Genomic DNA, 12,481 nt, shown 5'->3' on the forward strand with positions numbered 1-12,481 from the left:
CATTTAATTCCATTTCATTCCACCACTCCCTGGGCCCGCCCCTCCGGACAGTCTTCACCCAGGGAAGGAAGAGTGCATGAAGTACTTCAGGCTTTTCCTCAGGCTTTGTTCTATGTTTTCCCCCACATCCAGTAAAAGGCAGAGATTCTCCTCAGCCCTCCTTTTGTTGCTGTTGTATTTACAGCAATAGTTCTACTCTCTTTTGCAAGTTTCTAGGAAGAAATTCTTTACTGTGAGGCTGCTGAGGCACTGGGAACAAGTTACCCAGAGAAGCTGTGGATGCCCCAAGCCTGGAAGCGTTCAAGGCCAGGTCAGATGGGGCCCTGAGCAACCCGGTATAGTGGAAGGTGTCCCTGCCCACAGCCAGAGCTTTGGAAGTAGAGAATCTTTCAGTCTATCTAAATCTTCTTCCAATCTTCCCAATCTAAATCATTCTGTGATTCTACGATTTCCCTGCAGGAGTCAGATTAAACTTGGGCTTTGTCCCTTGCAATTTTGTCCCTGCATAACCTCACGACATCCGTAGAGTCCTCCTGAGTTGCCTGCCCCTTTCTCCAAAGATGATAAACTCTCCTGTTCCCCTGAGTTCCAGCCAAAGCTCTCTGTGGGACCCATTGAGAGTGGGGCTAGTACATAAGGCAGGGAGTCAGGTATATCTTCCAAGGTTTCATTTCATAGGAGTAATAGCAAGGAAATAGGTCCATGATGTTCTCCCATTGTTGTGCAGCAAACATACAGTAATGTTATATGAAACATGCTCATGGCAAGCACGCTACAGAGCCCATCAGGACTGGAGCTGCTGTGGAGGTCAAACACAGTTTATCATCAGTCAGAGACTTGATGGGAGGATAAAATTAAATTTGAGTGATGTCAGTTCTTTGAGGCTTTTCTGAGCCCTGAAATTTCAGCTTAGAGATCATATACCTGAAGCATGAGTGTTATCTAGTGCAACAAGCCCATTGGAACGGGGCAGTTTCCTCAGGCCTGTGGGAGAATCCCACTGCAGATCCTTGTGCCACTGATTCCATCTCTCCCCACCTTTCTCAGTTCTTGGTGGCAAGGTCACTTAGGTTAGACACACAGCTCCCAAGAAGTGCTCCTGTATTTTTCTGCACAATGAATTAAAGTGGGATTACACATCCCAAATCTGTGCTTTCTTTCTGGAAAACTGATAGATTTGGGGAATTTCTGGAGCAGGAAGCCTGCTTCCTCAAATATTTCCTGTGCATGGTAATGAGCACAGAGGAAAGATTTAATGTTAAAATCTTTGCCCAGGCAATGCTCTTTTGACAAGTTCCCTCCTTAGCTCTCCTTGGGAAGATCTGAAATGTTCAAAGTCCCCAGCTAAAGCTCCTGCAATGGCTGCCCGCCAGCAGAGCAGGGCTGTCAGCTGTGAACCAAGTGTTGCCACAGGCAGCAGCTTACCCAGGGCAGCAAATCAGGAGCTAGGAAGGAGCTGATCTGAAGGCCAAACCTCCTTAGCTCCTTCCAAGAGCACTGCAACAATTCCTCATTCCAAGGAGGTGCAGTGCTGGACACCAGAGCTCTGTGTGAGGACTGGACACAAGTTTGCTCCCACCGAGTGCTGTGATGGTTTCTGCAGGAGCTCTGGGCTCCTGTGCCTGCCGGACACCATGCGGAGAGAAGGAGCCGAGTACACTGACACACCTTTGCCTCGAGCATAGCCCGGCCTTGACCAAACACACTGAAAGGTTTCCCCTTTGGCCCATGTCTTGAAACATCAGGCCAGCTGCGTGAGGGATAAAATGATGTTTTCGTTCAGGCATTGCAGGTAGCCATGAGAAGGAGTGCTGGTGTCACACAGGCAAAGATGTAACGAGCAGGAGGCCAGGCCTGCTGAGTGTGGGCGGGAGGAAAAGGGGAGGGAACCCACGCTTGTTACCGGCAGGGAAAGGGGAGGGGAAAGGAGCTGTTGCTTGGAGCCTGGTGGGCAGTCGGAAAGAATGTCAGTTCCTGAGCAGCCGGCACATGGGAAAGGGGACAGGCAGCCCCACGGGCCGGGGAAAGGCATAAAGGTTTGTGCATTTGAGGCAGAGCTGTGCCTCATCAGGGAGATGCACTCAACTCAGCTGACTTGTTTATACTCATAAAGAGTTTTGCTTAGATGACTTTCTCCTCTTTCAGCCTTATGGCTGAGTGAATATTTCTCACAGCTGTTTGACAACTCAGGTTGGTTTGTTGTCAGAGAATTTCCCTCAGAAATGGGAGGGTTATCTTCCTCTGTGCCTTCCTGTCAGCAGCCTTGGGGCTGTTGCTGTGGGAAGCCATCATAGGGGACTACTAAAATATGATCGCTGGCCAGCATTTTTCTCCTAGGAGAGCCCTGCATACTGTTCCACACATCTTTCCTAAAGGCCCAAACAAACTCCAGACACTCTGCCTACAGCAGGTTTCCACAAAGGGCTGCAGAAATCCAGGACAGCTACAAGTGAGTGTGGGAAGGGTTTTGTCCTGGTCCTGACAGGAGAATTCTTAATGATCTGAAGCAATTTCATTCAGATGTAGCATAGGATCTGAGTTTTTTCTATTGATATGTTTCAGGATGTCTTACAAGCCTTGGGAGAATGAGGTACAAGGCTGACATTAACAGTGTGATCGTATCCAAGTATAATTGTCCATTTTATTATTCTTCTATTTTTTTCCACTCTAATAAGCCACAGATAAGAGCATTATAGAAATCTGCAGAAGAGGTTTAGAAAGACTGAATACATTGGCTAAAGACCCCTGGAATATTTCTAGGAAAGTCTTAAGTTAATGAGAAATAGATGTATGCGATCCTTCAGTGATGAACATTAGCCAACATTTTGGCTTTGTCTTGTGCACCTAAAGGCCAAGCAAAACTGTTTGACTGGCTCATCTGATGGCTCTTTTGATCTCAGGAAGGAATCATTCAAGTCCCAGGAAGTTGGCAATGCTCCCTCTTGCGGGACAACCTCACGTTCCCCAGCACAGTCATTTCCCCAGACAAGCCAGGGCAGTGGTCACAGCACCAAGCCTGACAGAGCTCAAGAAGCCTTTGGACAATGCTCTCGGGCACATGGAGTGACTCTTGGGGGGCCCTGCACACAGGCAGGAGCTGGACTCGATGACCCTGATGGGTCCCTTCCAACTCAGCGTATTCCGTGACTCTGTGAACCTCATCCACACAGTGAGGGAACTTGATATTTCCTTTAGCTTCCACTCTTTTGTGGTTTTGCCCTTTACAGCCAGACACCCAACAGTTTTCCTGTTTTAGGAGGTGAAATGAAGATCATTACCTTGTGTCCTTGTGACAGTCCTGAGCAAGCGTCCCTGCCGCGTGCGCCAGCCTCTCAGCCCTGGGCGTTCCTGCGAGCTTCGTGACTCCAGTTTTCTCCATCAAGGACAGGAGGAGTTGGGCCGCGCACTTCCGCACCTGGACGTGGCGGCTCCTGGGAAGAAGAGAGCGGACACTGGGGCACAGGGAGCAGGGGGACACAGCACAGGCCTTGGCCAGAGCATGCTCCCTGTCATTGCTGGGGGAAGGAGGCCTGGGTTCTCCCTGACACTTGGGACACATGTAGAAGGTTCTGTCCGCAGAGAAACACAAAGTTAGCACTGTACAGAAGGACTGCCTGCAAGCAAGAGTGAGGAATTCAGTCTCCTTGCACTATCTGATACTCAATGTCTTTCCCCAAATTCACTCTGAGAAAGAGGGAAATTAAAGACAACCCAGGCTGACCCATCAGGGGCCAGCCACTACACAGACAGCTACAGCAGGACTAAGGATATTTCCACGCATTTACCCCCAAATCTGCAGATCTTGGGAAAGAAACAAATGCAGGGAAAACACGCTGTGGGACATGAAGTTGCAGAATATCCAGCAATGCAGCCAGTTTCTTCTGTGAGGCTTGGCAAGAGATACATCTGAATGTTTCCCCCTTTTCCAAAGCTGAGGAAAGGGTGGCAGTCAGTTTAGCCAGCTTGTCCTGTTCTAGACAGTGTCTCTTGGGGACTATCAGGCCCAGCACCAACACTTAAGGCAGCACCTGCTTCAGCTGTCCCATGGCAGTCGGCCTGTGAAGGTGCCTGTACAGTGATTCATCATCTCAAGGCTAACATGAGACATCAGTTTGAACAGAAAGTGGGGCTCTAAGGCCAGGACAGTCCTACAAGACGCCTCTTGGCAGGAGCTGCACCTGCTGTGCAGGCTGTGCCACACCCAGCGCGTTCTCCCCCATGTGCTCCATGCCCCAGCAAGAACCCTCCTTACTTCTCAAGTGAATGGCATAATGAGGATGCATGGTTTTTCCCAAGGCCTCTGTGGTTAGGGCTGTGAAATATCCAAGAGCGCTCACAGCTGCAGTTGCAATTGTCCCTCTTCCCACAAAACCACAGGGCTCTATCCTTAGCCTTTGCAGGCACTTTCACTTGCCCACCATTCACCACATCTAGGCAACTCGGGCAGACTGGGAGAACTCCAGGAAGCAGCAGCAAGCTGAGTCAGGGGAGGTTGAGGTTGGATATCAGGAAAAAGTTTTTCACCCAGAGGGTGGCTGGGCACTGGAACAGGCTCCCCAGGGCACTGGTCACAGCACCAAGCCTGAGAGAGTTCAGGAAGCCTTTGGACAACGCTCTCAGGCACATGGTGTGACCCTTGGCGTGTTTGTTCTGTGCAAGGCCAGGAGCTGGACTCAATGATCCTGATGGGCCCCTTCCAACTCAGCATATTCTACAGCTCTGTGATTCTGTCAACTAAAAGGCTGCATGAGGGCAGAAATAGGTGACAAGAGGAAAGAAGTGAGGTTGATTGGAGAATCAAGTCACTGAGATCACAGAAGATGCAGGATACAGGACCCTTCCCTCCCACCATTCCCATTCTCTCTCTCAGCCCTTCTCCCCCCCCACACACAATAGAAGGTGAAGAATATCACTAAGAGAAGAAGAACCTACTGGACTCCACTGTCCATGAGAGCAGTCATTGCTCGTGCAGGAGTCACATGCTCCACCATGACTCCCAGGGTGTGACTGGCTGCTTTCTGAACAAACTCTGGGGAGTTCCACACCATCTGGAGAAGGACCCGAGCAACCTCATCCACCTCCGAGTCCATGTCCTTCTGCAAGGTCACAAAGAGCTCTCCAAGAGTGACGATTGCAGAGTAAGACACCTTTGAGCGAAGGTTGGTCACCTGGGGAAGTCATGAGGGGAAACATAAGAATCACCTTGAAAAGAAAACCAGTTGCCTTAGACAAAAGTCCCAGGAAATGACAACACTTCCCGCTGTGTCCAGGGGAACACAAAAGCACAGGCAGAGCAGAAGAGCACAAGCACAGAAAGGCACTTAACTCTGGCACCTACTTGTGCTAGGCCTCAGGCCTGCTTCCTGCAGGCCTAAAACATATTCTTTAACTTAAAGTGTTCTACTTAACTCTTCTGGAATGTCCACTGCTTTGGTTTTAGGCCCTTTTATTCAAAAAACAAAGAAACAAATTAAAGCAAGGGCTGCTCTCAAGCCATAAAGGCACAAGTCATAAAGACAAAAGAGTCATTTGCTCCTGTTTGAAAAAGCAACAGCAGCAGTTGAAGCCCTCAGCCAGGAAACAGAAAACACAGGCTCAAGTCTACAGACTAATTGGCAGTGTTGAATTACAGCTTGGGCAGAGATTTGGACTGCAGCAAATAACATAATTAGTGTCTCCGCTTCTGCATTTGCACGTTGCATTGTAATGGCAGCTCGCTCCAAGAGGAGAGTGTCAGATGCCCAACCTACCAGTAAATAGAGCTACATGTGCTCACAGATCCTATAGAGAGCTGACAGACATGAGAAAGATAAGGTCTAGAAACAGAAATGAAGGCAGTCCCTGAGCACACAGGGAGATGAACAAGCACATATCTACTCTACACACCGTGTAAGAAGCACGGAGGACGATTCAGAACAATGTTCTTACCTCGTTGGTAAGTGCCAAGCAAACCTCACGAAGTCTACAAAGAAGGACTTCTGAGTGGGACTCAGCCAGGTGTTTGATGCTGAAGAGTCCCTTCTCCTTCAGCTCCCTGAAAGGCAAGTACCAAAAAGAGTGACTTTCCTCCTGGGGCTACAACAGAAGCACTGGCTTGGGGCTTCAGCACAGCTCTACAGCGCCAGCTCCTCAGCAGGGAGTGGTGGGAGAAGGGTCTCTGGGGTTTTCATTAGAAGGAGTTGAATTTTGTTTCTTCCAGGTTGCACCTTGGTTGAAAAGCATTCTTTTGGACCCGCTTTTCCTGGAGACTGCTATCCAGGAGAGAGTCTGAAGCCTCAGTGTACTTTGCAAGACAGAATTTTACACTCTGAAGGACTTCAGAGGGGAAGGTGGGAAGCTGATATTCTGTTACGGACTCAGTGAGGCCATGGGCAAGACACTTCATGCCTCTCCATTTTTCTTTGGGGACCGGAAATACATCCTATGCAAACTCCCACTCAGATGCAAATGTAACAGCCCCCCAGTCTGAGGGCAACACTGTGCAGAGGGCAAGCAAGTGATCAGAAAGGACCACAGGTGTAGCAACCACTTACTTGCTGCAGCTGCATCCCCGGGGTCAACTGTCTGTGGAGGCAGCTGCAAGGACGTTTCCTTTTCTCTCTCTGTCTTGATCTCTTTCTCCAAAAGCTCCATTGGCTTCCGCTCTAAGTTCCTTTGAGCCAACTTGCCCAGTGCAGCACGGACCTACATGCAATGGGAATGCATCACAGACTGTAAGCAGAGACACACAAACCAGACACAACATCTCATCAGGAGCACAGAGTCCATAGAGTTCCACAGTCCTTGATGCAGCTCCATGTACATTCCAATGGTTTCTGAAGAATGCCTCCCGTCCTCACCTTGGCAATTACACACAGTGAGGTGGAACACTTTATTGCCATAACCTCCCACTGCTCCAAGGTACTGTTTCTCAGCCTATGTCAAGAGGCCCTGCTTGAAGCAAGAAAATCACAGGAGTGCTCCAAGACAGATGAAGAGCCCACGTGACCAGTGAGCAGGCAGTTCCCTTCCTACAGGCCATGGCAGGAGAATAAAAACCATGTGCAATACGCAGCAAGGAGGGGTAAGTAGCTGTTGCTTAACACTCATGGCCAGGAATTGCAGCTGTTTCTCACTTCTGGCTTCTGAAGGACTCAGCTGCTCTCGGAGACCGTGAGGCCAAAAAGAGGAGTCACGTGAAAACAAGTTGCAGAAACATTGATGTTAATGCGCGGAAAAATTGAGAATGAGAGGGCTGTGAGATACAGCAAGAAAAGTAACCAGGAAAAATCAAACTCTCCCATTTTATTTTGCAGCCTTGCTTACACTCAGCATTAGAATCCTTGCTTCTGTGCTTCCCAGGATGCACTTTGCCCACATTCACTGATGTGTAGCTTGCTCTGCCATTCAGAACTTCCCTACAAGGGCCTTTGCACAAAAAGAATGCTTCTGGCATGACCTTAGCACCGTCTCAAACCAGTGACCTTGCCACCACTGGAAATAGCCAAGCAATTGCTCTGTAGCTGTCAAATATATTCCCAAGAGAATCCCCATCCCCCAAGAGTGGAAGATTATGATTTTCGGGGACATTTTGGGCCAAGCACTAAACAGTCACTGGAAAGGAAGTCTGCTCATCCCTGTCCTTATCCCTCACCTTTCCAAAGCCATCCTTCAGGGCTTCGGCACTCGTAAGGCCAGCACTGGTGGGGTGATCCGTCTCCTTGGCCTGGCTCACTGGGAGGCCTGTTAATGGAAGCAAAGGTTCCTGTAAATCTCTGGCACACTTCAAGCCCCCAACAGCGCCATGCTGGGCAACAGGCAAGACAGCTTCCAGATTGCAGAGCTCTGGTAAGACCCAGAGATTGTGTCTGAGAGCAGCAAGCTACATATGCCTAGAACCTCTCCCAATGGATGGGCTACTGCCACAGTGCACTGGCAGCAGACATGGCATTGCTCTGTTGGCCAGCAGAATGAAACCTCCTGCATGATGGAGGCCTCACCCCTGGATGCTGGAGAGCCGCTGTGTTTGATAGAGAAGGGCAGAGACGGAGCTTGCTCTTGACAGAGATTCTTATCTGCCCTAATTCGTGCTGATTTTAGTAAACATCTTCTTCCCGGTTCCTAAAAGAACTCCCAGGTTCTAATACCTGTAAGCATTTAGATGAATATTTTCTTCTCTTTGTGGCAATGTTTTAGAGGACATGAAAAGAAAAGCTTAGGATTGCAGGAGTGTTAGCCAAATGTGAATTGTGTTCTTGAAACTGGATAATTTGCTTTCCCCAAGGATTTTCATTCTAAACTGTGTGAGATTGGGCCACTTTCAGGCCAGTCTGACTAAAGGCTGATTTTCCTAATGGAAGTGGAACAATGTAGCTCGTTCTGAAATACTCTCCATCTGAGCCGTTAAAGCTCAGAGGATGAATCACTCTTTACATGGCTTCACAGAGGATAAAAACACGCGGCAGCAAAGTAGCAAAAAACCAATGTCTTAAATCAGGATTTTTTGCCCAGCAAAATGGTCAGCTTAATCATAAAAAAGAGTTAGATATGGGCTTTGAGGAAGGAGGGCTATTCTGGATTGGGGGCAAGGCCTTGGAAGGTAAGAGCATCTGAGAAGCTGACAGGGAAACTACTGACTCCAGGGTAACCTCCTTGGGACCAGTGCAGTCAGTCCCAAGTGCAAAGTGGAGACACAAAATATAACAGAGGCCGCAATGCCAACATAAAGCATCTGAAGCTACAGTATTTCATTGGAGAGATTTCCTGGAAACTCCTGAAAAGCTGCACAGGGGATTATGGCCTTGCCAGCAGCCCCTTGAAGCAGGCTGTGTGAATGAAGAGACACTGGTGCATTAGAACCTCTGCAGAGCAGCCTCCTGGAAGGCTCCACATCATAGGCATTAGCTTCATTAGGACAGCAGGATCAGTTCTTTACTGCATGCTTGCATGAAGATCATTTGGGACCTCCTTTTTGTATCTCATGCAGGAAAGGAGCTCTTAATAATACCCTGCTACTGAAACCCACACTGGGGTGTAGCTCTGTAGTGGTTCCCAATGAAGCAGATTGCCTGCTTTGTCACTGCCAGCCCTGTGACCCTGTGAGGGACCATATTTCATCCCACACACGTTCTGTCTCCAGGAAAAGCTTGCCTTGGCTTATTAGAGTGGAAAAAAATAGAAGAATAATAAAATGGACAATTATACTTGGATACGATCACACTGTTAATGTCAGCCTTGTACCTCATTCTCCCAAGGCTTGTAAGACATCCTGAAACATATCAATAGAAAAAACTCAGATCCTATGCTACATCTGAATGAAATTGCTTCAGATCATTAAGAATTCTCCTGTCAGGACCAGGACAAAACCCTTCCCACACTCACTTGTAGCTGTCCTGGATTTCTGCAGCCCTTTGTGGAAACCTGCTGTAGGCAGAGTGTCTGGAGTTTGTTTGGGCCTTTAGGAAAGATGTGTGGAACAGTATGCAGGGCTCTCCTAGGAGAAAAATGCTGGCCAGCGATCATATTTTAGTAGTCCCCTATGATGGCTTCCCACAGCAACAGCCCCAAGGCTGCTGAGAGGAAGGCACAGAGGAAGATAACCCTCCCATTTCTGAGGGAAATTCTCTGACAACAAACCAACCTGAGTTGTCAAACAGCTGTGAGAAATATTCACTCAGCCATAAGGCTGAAAGAGGAGAAAGTCATCTAAGCAAAACTCTTTATGAGTATAAACAAGTCAGCTGAGTTGAGTGCATCTCCCTGATGAGGCACAGCTCTGCCTCAAATGCACAAACCTTTATGCCTTTCCCCGGCCCGTGGGGCTGCCTGTCCCCTTTCCCATGTGCCGGCTGCTCAGGAACTGACATTCTTTCCGACTGCCCACCAGGCTCCAAGCAACAGCTCCTTTCCCCTCCCCTTTCCCTGCCGGTAACAAGCGTGGGTTCCCTCCCCTTTTCCTCCCGCCCACACTCAGCAGGCCTGGCCTCCTGCTCGTTACATCTTTGCCTGTGTGACACCAGCACTCCTTCTCATGGCTACCTGCAATGCCTGAACGAAAACATCATTTTATCCCTCACGCAGCTGGCCTGATGTTTCGAGACATGGGCTAAAGGGGAAACCTTTCAGTGTGTTTGGTCAAGGCCGGGCTATGCTCGAGGCAAAGGTGTGTCAGTGTACTCGGCTCCTTCTCTCCGCATGGTGTCCGGCAGGCACAGGAGCCCAGAGCTCCTGCAGAAACCATCACAGCACTCGGTGGGAGCAAACTTGTGTCCAGTCCTCACACAGAGCTCTGGTGTCCAGCACTGCACCTCCTTGGAATGAGGAATTGTTGCAGTGCTCTTGGAAGGAGCTAAGGAGGTTTGGCCTTCAGATCAGCTCCTTCCTAGCTCCTGATTTGCTGCCCTGGGTAAGCTGCTGCCTGTGGCAACACTTGGTTCACAGCTGACAGCCCTGCTCTGCTGGCGGGCAGCCATTGCAGGAGCTTTAGCTGGGGACTTTGAACATTTCAGATCTTCCCAAGGAGAGCTAAGGAGGGAACTTGTCAAAAGAGCATTGCCTGGGCAAAGATTTTAACATTAAATCTTTCCTCTGTGCTCATTACCATGCACAGGAAATATTTGAGGAAGCAGGCTTCCTGCTCCAGAAATTCCCCAAATCTATCAGTTTTCCAGAAAGAAAGCACAGATTTGGGATGTGTAATCCCACTTTAATTCATTGTGCAGAAAAATACAGGAGCACTTCTTGGGAGCTGTGTGTCTAACCTAAGTGACCTTGCCACCAAGAACTGAGAAAGGTGGGGAGAGATGGAATCAGTGGCACAAGGATCTGCAGTGGGATTCTCCCACAGGCCTGAGGAAACTGCCCCGTTCCAATGGGCTTGTTGCACTAGATAACACTCATGCTTCAGGTATATGATCTCTAAGCTGAAATTTCAGGGCTCAGAAAAGCCTCAAAGAACTGACATCACTCAAATTTAATTTTATCCTCCCATCAAGTCTCTGACTGATGATAAACTGTGTTTGACCTCCACAGCAGCTCCAGTCCTGATGGGCTCTGTAGCGTGCTTGCCATGAGCATGTTTCATATAACATTACTGTATGTTTGCTGCACAACAATGGGAGAACATCATGGACCTATTTCCTTGCTATTACTCCTATGAAATGAAACCTTGGAAGATATACCTGACTCCCTGCCTTATGTACTAGCCCCACTCTCAATGGGTCCCACAGAGAGCTTTGGCTGGAACTCAGGGGAACAGGAGAGTTTATCATCTTTGGAGAAAGGGGCAGGCAACTCAGGAGGACTCTACGGATGTCGTGAGGTTATGCAGGGACAAAATTGCAAGGGACAAAGCCCAAGTTTAATCTGACTCCTGCAGGGAAATCGTAGAATCACAGAATGATTTAGATTGGGAAGGACCTGAAAGATTCTCTACTTCCAAAGCTCTGGCTGTGGGCAGGGACACCTTCCACTATACCGGGTTGCTCAGGGCCCCATCTGACCTGGCGTTGAACGCTTCCAGGCTTGGGGCATCCACAGCTTCTCTGGGTAACTTGTTCCCAGTGCCTCAGCAGCCTCACAGTAAAGAATTTCTTCCTAGAAACTTGCAAAAGAGAGTAGAACTATTGCTGTAAATACAACAGCAACAAAAGGAGGGCTGAGGAGAATCTCTGCCTTTTACTGGATGTGGGGGAAAACATAGAACAAAGCCTGAGGAAAAGCCTGAAGTACTTCATGCACTCTTCCTTCCCTGGGTGAAGACTGTCCGGAGGGGCGGGCCCAGGGAGTGGTGGAATGAAATGGAATTAAATGCAGTTGGTGGCTGGTCACAAGTGGTGTTCCCCAGGGCTCAGCACTGGGGCCAGTCGTGTTTCATATCTTTATCAATGATCTGGAGGAGAGGATCAAGGGCATCTCAGCCAGTTTGCAGACGACGCCAAGCTGGGTGGGAGTGTTGATCTGCTGGAGGGTAGGCAGTCTCTACAGAGACATCTGGCCAGGCTGGATCATGGGCTGAGGTCAGTGGTATGAGGTTCAACAAGGTGAAGTGTCCCGTCCTGCACTTGGGACACAACAACCCCATGGAAGGCTACAGGCCGGGGGCAGAGTGGCTGGAAAGCTGCCCAGCAGAGAAGGACCTGAGGGTGCTGCTTGGCAGTGGCTGAACGTGAGCCAGCGTGTGCCCAGGTGGCCAAGAAGGCCAATGGCATCCCGTCCTGGGATATGCTTTAGTGGTGGCCTTGGCAGTGTTAGCGGTCTCAGGTTATTGGGGGAACTCTGTGAGCTTAAAGGTCTTTCCCAATGGAAACAGTTCTGTGATTCTAAACCTCCATTCCTTGTTTTGAAGGATGCAGTCCCAAACAGACCCGCATTTGTGTTTTTAAGGAATTTAGCATCTACCTTTCCGTGCAAGTAAGAGGAATCAGGCTTGAAATGCTCTCGAAACACTTTTATTCCTTGATCTTAAGCTGTGTGTTTGAATTGAGGAGATTTTGTACAGAAA

This window comes from Corvus hawaiiensis, chromosome 3 (assembly GCF_020740725.1).
Source record: "Corvus hawaiiensis isolate bCorHaw1 chromosome 3, bCorHaw1.pri.cur, whole genome shotgun sequence".
NCBI classification, from domain to species: Eukaryota; Metazoa; Chordata; class Aves; order Passeriformes; family Corvidae; genus Corvus; species Corvus hawaiiensis.